This window comes from Rhinatrema bivittatum, chromosome 7 (genome assembly GCF_901001135.1).
Source record: "Rhinatrema bivittatum chromosome 7, aRhiBiv1.1, whole genome shotgun sequence".
Lineage (NCBI taxonomy): Eukaryota > Metazoa > Chordata > Amphibia > Gymnophiona > Rhinatrematidae > Rhinatrema > Rhinatrema bivittatum.
Window position 1 is genome coordinate 239117648 of NC_042621.1, and position 12723 is coordinate 239130370.

The window sequence follows — 12723 nt, forward strand, 5'->3', positions numbered from 1 at the left end:
ATATTTTCATCATGTCCCACAACCTGAGGTTGAATAGCACTAACAGCCTTAGAAATATTTTCAATTTTGGTCCCAAGGGATATTTCTAAATCCTTAGTAGCAGTCCACAATGTTTCCAGAGTTATCTGCGTTGGTGTTTCCGGCAAACTAGGAAGTACTCCAGAAGAAGGTATCACTGGGGAGTTAGATATTTTTGACCTTGCCAAAGATTCCAAAGGAACAGGTTCCCCCACCACAGGAAGAGCCTGTGCAGCACTGTTAGGTTGCAATTGGTTCTCCTGTGAACCTGTTGAGTACGCAGATTCCATCTTGGGTGGTATCCGAATGTCAGGGCTAAGGGAGGTGGAATTCCCTGATGTAGAGGGCCCCAAGGTCCCCATGCCTACATGAGGCATCCCTGTAGGAGTACTGGTCCTCATAGGCTGTAAAAACCCGTCAATCGTTGACTGGGATACGGAGGAGGGAGGAACTGTAGGGATGGAGGGGAAAACTTAACAGTCCCCTTCCTCTTCTACCCCATGCGATAAAGGTTAAAGCCCCGAAGAAATACAGAGGAGAGAGAGGACTTACTTGAAGGAGGCTCTGAATCAGCTGCCACAGCAATCAGATATTAATCTTGTTCTAAATTGAACAAAGCCGCACGCCCTTTGGCGCACACGGCTTCGGTGACGAGCTGGCGGCGGCTGCGCACCGCTGCAGGGCCGGTTAGGAAGGCCCCTCTGAGGTCCCTGGCTGATGATGTCAGGGGTGGGTTCAGGCTGCCCGTGGCTGGGGCTCCATTGGAGCCAGTTCCAATTCACTCCCGGTAGGAAATCAGGGCCTCCGTTCGTCTCTCTCTCTCTCTCTCTCCCAGCCCCGACCCACTACCTTTAATTTTAAATTTATTTTTAATTACCTAAAGGACCTGCTGGTTTTACCCACTTACAAGAAGTGACGCAAAACCACTTACAGCAACCCCATGGATCTACAACAGTTTTGTTCTTGAGTTTTATTTTTCATTGTATTCCAGGCATCATGAAGGTCTGCAAAATCATTGCTTATGGGCACATCAAACACTTCCCATACGAAAAATGGCCTCTTCCTCCAAATTATTTTGTTACTGTGTATACAAGAAGAGTTGAGGAAACATAAGCCGATGTTTTTCCCTTTGAGAAAGCAATCATAGGCCTTTCCATAAAGATGCTATATGGTTGGAGTAAATGCCAATGTTCAAAAATGATGCTCTTGATGTCTTGTGCAAGAGGTGAAAAAGGTATCACATGCCTACTCACTGCTTTGGGCAGAAACACCATTCTCTGAGAAAGCGCTGCACTGGTTTGAATGCTGTGATGGTTATTATATCCCCCGGGGAAGGTTGGGGAAGGAAACCTGGGCAGAACCCTCAAAACCGAAGAAACCCCAGGTTAGGGGAAGAGATCCTACTCTGAAAGGTACTGAGAGAGGGAGGAGAGGTGAACCAAGAGAGAGGGACTGTACAGCCTGCACCTCATCAAGAGGGTGAGAACATCCAGGTGGACTGGGAGGAGCCAGGAAGGTGGCCTGAGAAAGGGGCTGGACAGGAACAGGAAGAAGGACTACTAAAAAGACAGAGGAAGACATGGAGGAGATGGAGGCGGACTTGCTGGAGAGTCCAGACCTAGAGCCCACTCCAATGGAGGAAGAAGAAGACTGGTTGAAACCCCCTTAAGGACACAAGGACACTGAACAGGTTAGAAGCTAAGGAAACTGCTGTGGGTGGATGTAGCAGTAGGTGGGCAAGATGCAGTATTTAATTGTTCCCTCCTATAAGATATGGTGGGTGGAGGCAGTAGGGTTTGGTTGTCCCTAAATCAAGCCCAAAGGCACTAAATTTAAAAATTTAAACCAGAGATAAAAGCCTTGAACTGTGCCTGGAGATTTAAGGATTTAAACCAGAGATAAAAGCCTTGAACTGTGCCTGGATATCTAGGCATTTAAAGCAAAGGCAGGAGCCTTGAATTAGGCCTAGCAAAGCAAGATACTTACTACCGGAGGTTGAGCTCTTTGCAGATTAACAGCAACCGTTCAAGCTGTCACTGAGTCTCTAAGCAGTGATGTTACATGGGAGAGTTCTGCAGCGGGGAATGAGCTTACAAAGAGTTGGCTGAGTTGGAACATTGAACATTGCTGTTCTGTGCACGAAGAAAGTGCATGACAACAATGCTCAGTGCATAAGGGATATTCGGTGCAAACATGAGATATGCATGTACGAGGCCCATGACTAAAATACCATATATTTTATATAGGGTTCACATACACATCCATACGTCTGTGTGTGAGAAAAATAACGCATGAAGAAAATGAGCAGACCAGGGTTCCTGGGTGGGGCCAACATTTACGCATAAGGGGTAGATTTTAAAAAAGAATGTGTGTGCATCCATGTGCACGCACTACCCGGCGCGTGAAAGGGGGATAGACATAGGTAAAAATCGCACGGTGACACATCGTCCGGCTTCCCCAGTTCCCTCCCAGTCCGTTCCAATTAAGGAGCGGACTGGGAGGGAACTTCCCTACCCTAACCTCCCTTCCCCAACCTCCCTTCCCCTTCCCCTTCCCACCCCTGGACCTACCCTAGGTATCCCAATTTTTTTACCTTTTGCTTCTACAAAGGAGCTGTAGCAAGTGCTGCCACGTGATCCCCTAGCACAGCAGCAAATGGTCGCTGTACCAGGCACCTCTAACCCTGCCCTATCCCCGGACTGCCCCTCCCCGCCCCTCTGCCGAGGCTCAGCTCTTGTGCGTGTAACAGGGGTTACTCACATGCCCGGGCCCCTTTTAAAATGCATGCGGCGTGCGCAAGGCCCAGCAGCGCGCGTAACCCCTGTTTTTTGCGTGCTTGGGCCATTAAAAATCGGGCCTATAATTTGCTGTTTATAAGAGAGAATAAACGTGTTTATTGCTAAATAATGTCTGTGTGAGGGGTATGGGTAAACTGAGGGGGAGTTCAGGCTGAAGAACCAAGAGGATATCGATGACCTAGAGATGGACTGGGCAAACTGGTGACCAAGGTAATTTCCTTCACACGCGCATGTTTCAAAATTCACAGACTTGAGCGTGTTAAAGCCAAGTGCTACGTAAAATATATGTATGAAATCTCAACACATAAATGTTTAAAATTAGAAGCACAAATACACGCATATAGGAGATACACTGCACTTATTTGGATATGTTTCAACTTCACTAGCTAAATGGTGGCTTTGCCGCTACATAGCTGGATAAATCTTAAAAATTGCTACTTATCCAGCTAAGGCCTGGATTCATCATTTGTTGCTGAATGATGAATCCAGCGAAAATGGGGGCAGATTTAGGCTCCTAAGCACACTATATGTCTGATCTGTTAGGTCATAATAAAGCCACTTTTAGTACCACTCCATGAATGACCAAATCCTGTAACTAGTGTAACAGTAAAATATGCTTAATAGACTCAAATGCTGTGCTTATAGCAAGGGAGAAAATGAGCACATATTTTCCTGTACCTTGGTCCTAATTTCATTAATCAGTGCTATCAAGGCTGTTTTCAGTACTAAAACCAGATCTATATCCCGACTGCCTCCTATGATGGACTTTGGTTTTGTTGACAAAATTCTCTACTTGAGTATAAACCACTTTTTCAAGAGGTTTGGCAAAAAGGAGAGGTTGTAATTATTAGGTACAGTAAGATGAAGTTTATCCACCTATATTATAAGTCAAATAAGGGCCTTCTTTAAGGATGATTGACTGAGCCTTGCTCCAAACTGTAATTATAGAGGATAAAACGAGGTAAGACCAAGTTTGGGTAACTTATTTAACTTGGTGGGAATGGGGTCCAGCTCAGATATAGATTTACTGAGGAGCTTGTTGCTTGTAAGAATTTTTGTATATCTACATCTCAGATTTTGTTACAGGGTGAAAACTTACTCCAAAAATTCTAAAGAAATATCATTGCACACTGGACTTGAAGAAAATTCATCCTTGTAGTAAAAATGTTTTTATTAACATATTTGGCAAATATTGCAGTTATTAATTCCTCCTTTCATTAGAGGTCTGGTTATTATCACTCCCTGAGAACTCACAAATTATATTGTAGAGTTGCCATAAATGATTGTCAGACCATCTTAAGTGCTTCACAAAATACTCCTTCTCCTGTTTAACTGAAAATGTCGATGCATTAATAGAAAGTTGTATGTTTGCAAGGCTTTTATCCTTGTGCTTTTATCCTTGTACCTGGATGTACCAGGGAGGCATTTTCTTCTGAGATATTATGTAGCTAGGCAATGGTGTAAATGTTTCTATAGCTTTTTGAGCAATTGAGTTCCAAGTAGAAACTCGAGACTGGAGAGGTAACTAAAAAATTGGGGAGAAAGTGATCTAAACTGGAAGCTAAGTCCTCAGAGTTAATGTCCTGAATTTTCCTCCTTTTCATAGTCTATCTATTTAGACCATGAAAAAACTTTTATACATAATATGCAGGAAATTACATAATCATCAGACCATGGAAGTGATTTTACCTTAATAGAGTTTTGCTGAAGCACACATTTATCCCTCGTAAACAATAAATGGAAGATGTGTCTGCTTTGTGCATTTGTAATTGAATTTTCTGTTAGTCCCAGAGCAGCCATTGATGTCAAGAACACTTTATCTATGTTTGTGGGGGTCATCAACATGAATGTTGAAATCACCAGGCAATATAATATTTGAATAAGAAATCAAGACTTCAGAAATATAATCAACAAGTTCAAGCTTAGAAACGGAGTCCAGAGCTGAAGGGAAATTATTGTTGCAATTCAGTTTGTACAATTAATTTATTATTAGCTTAAATTTTCTCAGATAGATAACTCATTTGTGCTGCCACTGTCATCAGCATTATGAATCTATCAGGCTCTCATCTTTTTGAATCTTGTAACAGAACCAATCATCTCTGAGTTACCAGGAAGTCCTTTAGAGATGATTGTCAGTGCAGTGAATCAGCACATTGAATTTATCATCACTTCATAACTCTGAAATGAACTAATATCCTCTGGACATTAAACGTTTTATTGACCTGCTAGGTTTCCTCCCACTCCTTTGTACTTCCAGCTCCAGATCCCAGTCCTGGCTCTAACACAACTAAGCAGGAACTTTTTCCTGTTTTATATCACTCCCCCAACATATCTAGTCTGGTCATTAAAGTGATGGTTTCATGGTCAGATGCCATACGACAGAAGCCTGCAATCATGGGCCTTAGATCAGGCCACTAGGTGTCACCCTTAAGCAAAGAACACAACTTTCTTCTCCCAAGGGGATGTGAATGCTGCTTCTTCAGCATCTCTAGCCCCAGCCAACTGTGGGTGGTATTGATCCACTGTTGGGAGCAGGGGTACTGACTGACTGACATCATTCTCATACTTAAATAAGAAGTACCATCCTGGGTGAGACTAATGGTCTATCGAGCCCAGCATTCTGTCACTGCCAGTGCCTAATCCAGATCACTTGAAAATGCCAGGCAGAATTTAATGGGACGATTCCTCCCCTGTTGCTCATTTCTAGTAGTAAGAGGTGATGATTGCCACACCATCCTGGCTAATAACTGTTACCGGATCTATACTCCAGAAATTATTTCAACCTTTTAAAACCTTCCTGTTTGGAGTTCAAAAGGATTTATTGAGAAATGTGGCTAAATTGTTTAGATAAGAGGACACTTGTTTATGGACACAATGAAGGAAACACTTTGAAATTTGTTTTTTTTTCATTAGTAGCATTTTGATATACAGTTGCTTGCTTATGAATTTTCCATGTTTGCATATGATTTTGGATGCGTTTTGGTGTAACTTTATTAGCATGTACATTATTTTAATAAAAATAATTTTTTTTTGCGGGGGGAGGGGTAGAACATTATAAATGTGACCTGTTTTCCTATGATGCAAACATTTCCAGATGCCCCTATGAGATTTTTTAATGAGAGATTTTGTTGTAAGAATTAGCCAAGAGCCATGCATTTCCTCATTTTAAGGAAAGAGAATCTTCTGCCATCTTCTGACACCCAGGGCAGGACTGGAGTGACTGGGAAGCATGGGAAGAAGGAACAGTTGTCTCTTCTCTCAGTGATGAGAAAGGAGAAGGGTGTTACACCCCCCCCCCCTCCTAAGAGTGAGGTAGGAGTGGGGAACCCATTTGAAGTGGCTCAGGCACACGGCCCTCAGGAACTGGGAAAAGGCTCCTTTTTGGCCCAAGTATTTGGTATCTTTAAATGTTGATACCAGAAGTAGGTGTTTATGTTGCCTATGCCTAAATCTGGCCTACCTGATGCTAGAAGTGATCTGCCTATCATTATTGCTCATTATATTGACAGGTGTGGATTTATGCCTTTTTGATGATTTGTTCAGTAATAAATATACATCTGATTTTTTTTTTCTAACTTTTTACTGAAAATAATCTTTTAAAATGCACTGCACATTAATAACAAGGAAAAAGGAATGTTAATCAACCATGAAAAGCTTGTTTTACATTTAAAATATGAAACCAGCATAACTGAGGTCATCGCATATTTTACAAACTGGTTGTTAAAAAGTGGAACTATGCGGAATAACTTAAGATCGGCTGACTGATATTTCATTGCTGTCACCTTCTCCTTTCCACTTGCCATTATCAGCAGGGATAATTTGCTTGTAAAAGTTCTCTTATTACAATCTGGTTGGTTCCCTTCAAGTTATGCATTTTTTCTATAGCATCATCTAATCATTTACCTCTGTTGCTTTCCATATTGTGACAGTCTATAACCATAAAAGAACTTGCCAGATTCCTTTAAATATGCAGTTTTATAAAATAATATCTGGCAATGATAAAGATCAAATCCTTAGGGATTTGTTCAGCTATAAAACATTTGCTCTTGATGCTGAGCAAAAGAAACAATTTTGATTTACAGGAAAGTGAAATCTTGATTCATCTACTGGTTTGTTCTCTTTGATTAGAGGGACTGTACAGCCCAATATCCAGGGAACCAGACTGAACCAGTCCTCATTTTATCTCAAGGAATGAAGGAACTTAATAGTTCTGCTTTTCATAGGGTCCTCAATTGGGAAATTAGAACTACAACTTTTCCTTGCACGCAACGAGGAGCAAGACTGGTTCACCTTGTCCCCGGAGCAGGGCACCATATGCTCACCTTAATGTTCTCTTCTTCCTTTCATCATATGATTCAGCAGGCATAAATAACACCTGTTTACCTTCCATTTACAATCACGTGGTGCTTTGCCCTGGATGACCAACCACTCCAGGTGGTTGAGAATGTGGGATTCAAGCAGTTGATGAACCTCTTAGCCTCAAATTACAAAGTGCCTCCACCCCCCTGGACAGGTGATCCTCAGTGCCATACAAGATGCAGGTAGAGATGGATAACTTTTAGCCAGATACATTTTCCACTTGCCGTGCTGCTGAATGAATATTGATCTCTAACAGCCCTATATGTTAGACAGCGAGCTCCTACGGTTTAATCAGTAGAAGAGCAGTAGATTGCAAGCTGTAAGAGTGCAAGAGAAGGAGAAAACGTTTTAAATCACCTCTCTTCCATTAGATGTGCAGGCAGAATTCCTTGGTGTTCTTAGACAGAACAACTGTTAGCCTACTTAAGGAGGCTGGAAAGCTGGTTCTCCTTTTTTGTATTTTTCTTCTTTTGGGAAGAACATTCTTTGAGCATTCTTTCCTACAGAAAGAGGAAAAATAGTTGCCCAAGAACTGCACAGAAGCCTCATTCCTTTAAGGTTTTCGTCCCTTGCAGAAGGGAGGCCCAGTATCTGAACTTTTGATTGTTGTGGCTGGGGTTTTTCAGTAGGAGTAGGAACTTTTCAGTTTGCTCCCTTGTGTTACTCAGCTTGAGGAGCTCAGTGACAACCATTTGGAGGGGAGGGTGGGAAAAGACGGTAGAGGGCCACCAAACAGTTGCTCATTCAGAGGCGTGAATAGTCATTGCCTACTTTGTATATCAAGGAGGTAGCAGCAGATATCTAGCAGCAGATCGCAGGGAGAAGGGAAGTCCTGTATAGAAAAAAGTAACTTTTTCATCTTCCTCGGAAAGAGCCCTAAAACCCAGAAAAGAACAAAGGGAATTCCAGGGAGTTTTCAAAGGGAAAAACAGATTTACTTATGAAATTTCATTGTGCGTTATGGCTGCCACACTAAAGAAACAAAAGATGCACCTGATGTTGTTGTTTTTGTTGAAGACGTTAATCAGTAATGTTTGTGATTTGTTGGAACATCACCAATTATGAAGATTCTTTATTGGAAAGAAGGGATTAGGTGGCCCGAAGCAGAAACTCACCCCCATGATTGAAAGAAACCTGGGATGCAGTTAGTATAAGGGGTGTGCATTTGTATGAAACAAATGGGTAAAATGTGATAAATGATGCCATTTTTGCTTAATATGTGACCCGCCGCGAATCGTTTTCGTACGGAAAATGGCGCCAGCAGGAGATCGACTGCAGGAGGTCGTTCAGCGAGGGTTCCGGCGCCTCGCTGAACGACCTCCTGCAGTCGATCTCCTGCCGGCGCCATTTTCCGTACGAAAACGATTCGCGGCGGGAAATCGCTCCCTGACCCCCGCTGGACCTCCAGGAACTTTTGGCCAGCTTGTGGGGGGCCTCCTGACCCCCACGAGACTTGCCAAAAGTCCAGCGGGGGTCCGGAAGGACCTCCTGCCGTCCAATCTTTTTCGTCTATGGCCGCCGCCATTTTTCGGCGCCATTTTGGAAAGTGGCGCCGGCTGAAGACGACAAGATTCAAGAGCAGGATCCCGTTCCGGACCGCTGCCGTTCCGGACCGCCGCTGGACCCGCAGGTTATTTAAGTTATTTGGGGGGGGGTTCGGGAGGGTGGGGGATTTAATTTAAAGGGTCGGGGGGTGGGTTTTAGGGGGTTTTAATGTGCCGGTTTTTCGATTTTTCGATTTTTAACGATTTTTTAACGATTTTTAACGATTTTTCACGATATTTTACCCCCCCAAATGGCAACAATACGATTCCCTCCCCCTCCCAGCCGAAATCGATCGTTAAGACGATCGAGGACACGATTCACATCCCTAGTAGCAAGCAGGGTGCTAGTTGATCCAGTGCCTGGTACAGTGCTGGTAAGCTTGGCTGCCCTGAATATCAGGCCAAGGCAGTGGCAGCACTGGGGCTGGACTGGCTGTGCTGGCTGTGCTGGCTGTAAGGTGTAATAGTGACGGCATTCTCAAGATACCATCGCCTGGGCACCTCGGTGGGTGATTTTGACCCTCCCATGAGAGGTGAAAAAAGAAGACATCTCTGCCATTGGCGCAGCATCTCTGGAAGTGGTTTGTAAACCGGGATTGACTTGGTATGGTAATCCGGAGCTACTTATTTATTTATTTATTTAGCATTTTTCTATACCGACCTTCATGGTTAAATACCATATCAGATCGGTTTACATTAAACAGGGGAACTGTAACAGAAAACCAAACTTTTTTATATAAATGAAGAATCAAAGTTACATTCAACAGGGATGGTAAACTTGGAGGCTTAAGCAGCAGGAAAGAAAGGCCTAGGAAGGTAGAGGTTAAGAATATAATATCAACACGGTAACATGGTTAGTGCTAGTTAAGTGGTTAAAAGAAACTAGCGCTTGTAGAGAACTTAGAGGAAGACAAAGTCCATATATCTTGGGAAGTGTTAATCATCTAATGAATATCAGAAGGATCTGGGAAGGCTTGGCGGTACAGCCAAGTCTTGAGTTTCTTCCTGAAAGTAATGAAGCAAGGTTCCAGCCTGAGGTCTGAAGGGATGTTGTTCCACATTGCTGGGCCTGCTGTCGAGAAGGCTCGGTCTTTGGTTGACATGAGGCGCGTGGCTTTGGTAGGAGGGGCTTGAAGAGAGCCTTTGTAGATTTCCCTGATCGGTCTGTTTGACGTATGAAGTTTGAGTGGGAATTCGAGGTTGAGTTGTAGGTGGTTGTGAATGGATTTGTGTATTAAAGTGATTGATTTGTGTAAAATTCTGTAGTTAACTGGTAACCAGTGTAGATAACGGAGGATGGGAGTAATGTGATCTCTACGTTTGGTGTTGGTCAGGATTCTGGCTGCCGCGTTCTGTATAATCTGTAGCGGCTTAATAGTTGAGCTGGGTAGGCCTGTGAGAAGAGCGCTGCAATAGTCTATTTTAGAAAATAGCAAGGCTTGTAGAACTGTCCTGAAGTCGTGGAAATATAGTAGCGGTTTGAGTCTTTTTAAAACCTGGAGTCTGTAGAAACAGTCTTTGGTTGTGGTGCTGATCACATTCTTTAGGTTGAGATGATTATCGAGTATTACTCCGAGGTCTCTTACATGAGAATGGGTGAGATGGGAGTTGCTGTAGGTCTGTGGGAGGAGGTTGTCCTGGTTGGAAGAGATGAGGAGGAGTTCGGTCTTTGAGGCATTAAGGACTAGGTTTAAGCTGTTGAGAAGACTGGTGATATCTTTTAGGCAGTTGTTCCAGAGCATGAGTGATTTAGCGATGGATTCTGTGATGGGAATCAGAATTTGCACATCGTCTGCATAGATGTAGTGAATTAGGTTGAGATTTGTTAGCAGTTGGCAAAGGGGGAGGAAGTAAATGTTGAAAAGGGTGGGTGATAGGGAGGATCCTTGGGGAACACCCAGAGAAGAATTTGTTGAAGGTGATTCTTTATTGTTGATTTTGACTTTGAAGCTCCTGTTACTAAGGAAAGACTTGAACCATCTGTGGACTGTTCTGGATATGCCTATGTCTGATAGGCGATTCAGGAGGATGGAATGGTTGATGGTGTCGAAGGCCGCCGAGATGTCTAGGAGGATTAGAAGTAAGGAGAGGCCTTTGTCCAGTCCCATGATAATATGGTCTGTCAGAGAAATGAGGAGGGTTTCCGTATTGCGTGATTTGCGGAAGCCATATTGGGATGGATATAGGATATTGTGTTCTTCTAGATAATCAGAAAGCTGGGTGTTTACCAATTTCTCTGTGAGTTTGGCTAAGAATGGTAGGTTGGAGATGGGGCGATAATTAGCTAATTCACTGAGGTCTAAATTGTGTTTCTTGAGAAGGGGTTTAAGGGCCACATTTTTTAGACTGTCTGGATACATTCCTTGAGTTAAGAAGGAGTTTATGATGTTGGTCAGAGGTTCCAAGATTGTGTTAGGGATGAATAGCAGAAGTTTGGAAGGGATGTTGTCTGCTGGATGGCTGGAAGATTTCTGTCTCTTAAGAAGGGATTCGATTTCCTTGGGAGAGGTGAGTTCGAAGATCTCAAGCTTGGCTCCCATGAGAGTGTGAATATTGGTGAAGGTCGCAAGGGGAGTAGTGTTGGTTGGAAGGAGTGCGATAGTCTTCGAGATCTTCTGTTGGAAGAATACAGAGAGCTCGTTAGCCTTAGCTTGAGCTTGTTCATCTGGGATTGTCGGAGGTAGTGACTTTGTGATTTGTGATACATATGAGAAGAGAGCCTTTGCATCAAATTGGAGATCGTGGATTTTATTTGTGTAGTATTCTCTTTTTGACTTTAGAATTGAGGTTCTGTAAAGATGTAAGGTTCCTTTATATGTTGATAGAGTGGACGGGTTGGGGGCTTTGCGCCATCTGTTTTCTTTTTGTCGTAGTTCTAGTTTTAACTGTTTGAGTTTGCTGGAGAACCAAGGTTGGTTTCCTTTTTTTGATGGGTTAATTACTTTGGAGACTGAGGGACATAATTTATTTGCTACTGCTTCAGTGATCTTGTGCCAGGAGAGCATCGCCGAGTCAGGGTTGGAAAGATCCAGGTTTGTGAGTTCCTTGGAGAGATGCTCATTGAGAATGTCTGAAGTACATGATTTCCTGAAGTGAATAGTGGAGAGGTGATGAGGGGAGTTTAATTGTGTTTTTATGGAGAAGGTGGTTGTTATCAGAAAATGGTCAGACCAGGGAATTGGGGTACATGATGGTTCTGTAGTGCAGGAGAACTTAGAATTGATGAACATCAGGTCCAGGGTGTGTCCTGCTTTGTGTGTTGGCTGGTTGACAATCTGATCAAATCCCATTGCATTGAGGGTGGTGAGGAGGGCTTCACAGTTGGAGGAGCGGGGAGAGGCATCGAAGTGGAGGTTAAAATCTCCCATGATCATGGTTGGAAGGTCTGTGTTGATGTGCTTCACAATGGACTCTATAAGGGAGGAGGCGTCTGCTTCTAATGAACCTGGCGGGGCATATACTAGCATTACTTGAAGTTGATTCGATTTGAATAGACCTAATTCCAGATTGGAATTGGACTTGATGGTATGTGAAGTTAGTCTGAGTTCTTTCTTGGAGGCTAGTAGCAGGCCGCCCCCTCGTTTTTTGTGTCTGTGGATTGAAAAGATGTCATATTTGTGAGTGGGTAGCTGGTTGATTAAGGCTATATCTGAGTTTTTTAGCCAGGTTTCTGAGATGGCACAGATGTCGGGGTTAGAGTCCAGGAGATAGTCGTTGAGGATGTGAGTCTTCTTTGTTAGAGATTGTGCGTTAAATAAGGTTACCGAGAGGAGGGTGAGACCTAGAAACTGGGTCAGGGGGGTGATCATAATTGGGATGAGAGATCTAGGAGTTCTTGTCGGTGGTTCTTGACCATAGAACATGCTGCGAAGGTGTCGGTAGTATCTGATCAGGATCTGTTGGGTATGCATTTCTTCAGGGGTTAGGTTGAAAAAGAAAGGTGAGTGAACTGGGCCTTAGAAGCTGGATCGGAGACTATCTATGTAAAACTCGATAAAGTTTGG

At 43.3% G+C, this 12723-nt stretch overlaps 1 long non-coding RNA gene across 1 annotated transcript in view; it reads left to right on the plus strand.

Annotated features, from left to right (window-relative positions):
- Positions 1 to 1605: 1605 nt before the first annotated feature.
- Positions 1606 to 12723, plus strand: part of LOC115096275 — a 77688-nt gene continuing 66570 nt past the window's right edge. Inside the window, exon 1 of the long non-coding RNA XR_003858014.1 lies at positions 1606 to 1708. This is a non-coding gene — a long non-coding RNA (uncharacterized LOC115096275). The remainder of the gene's footprint in view (positions 1709 to 12723) is intronic.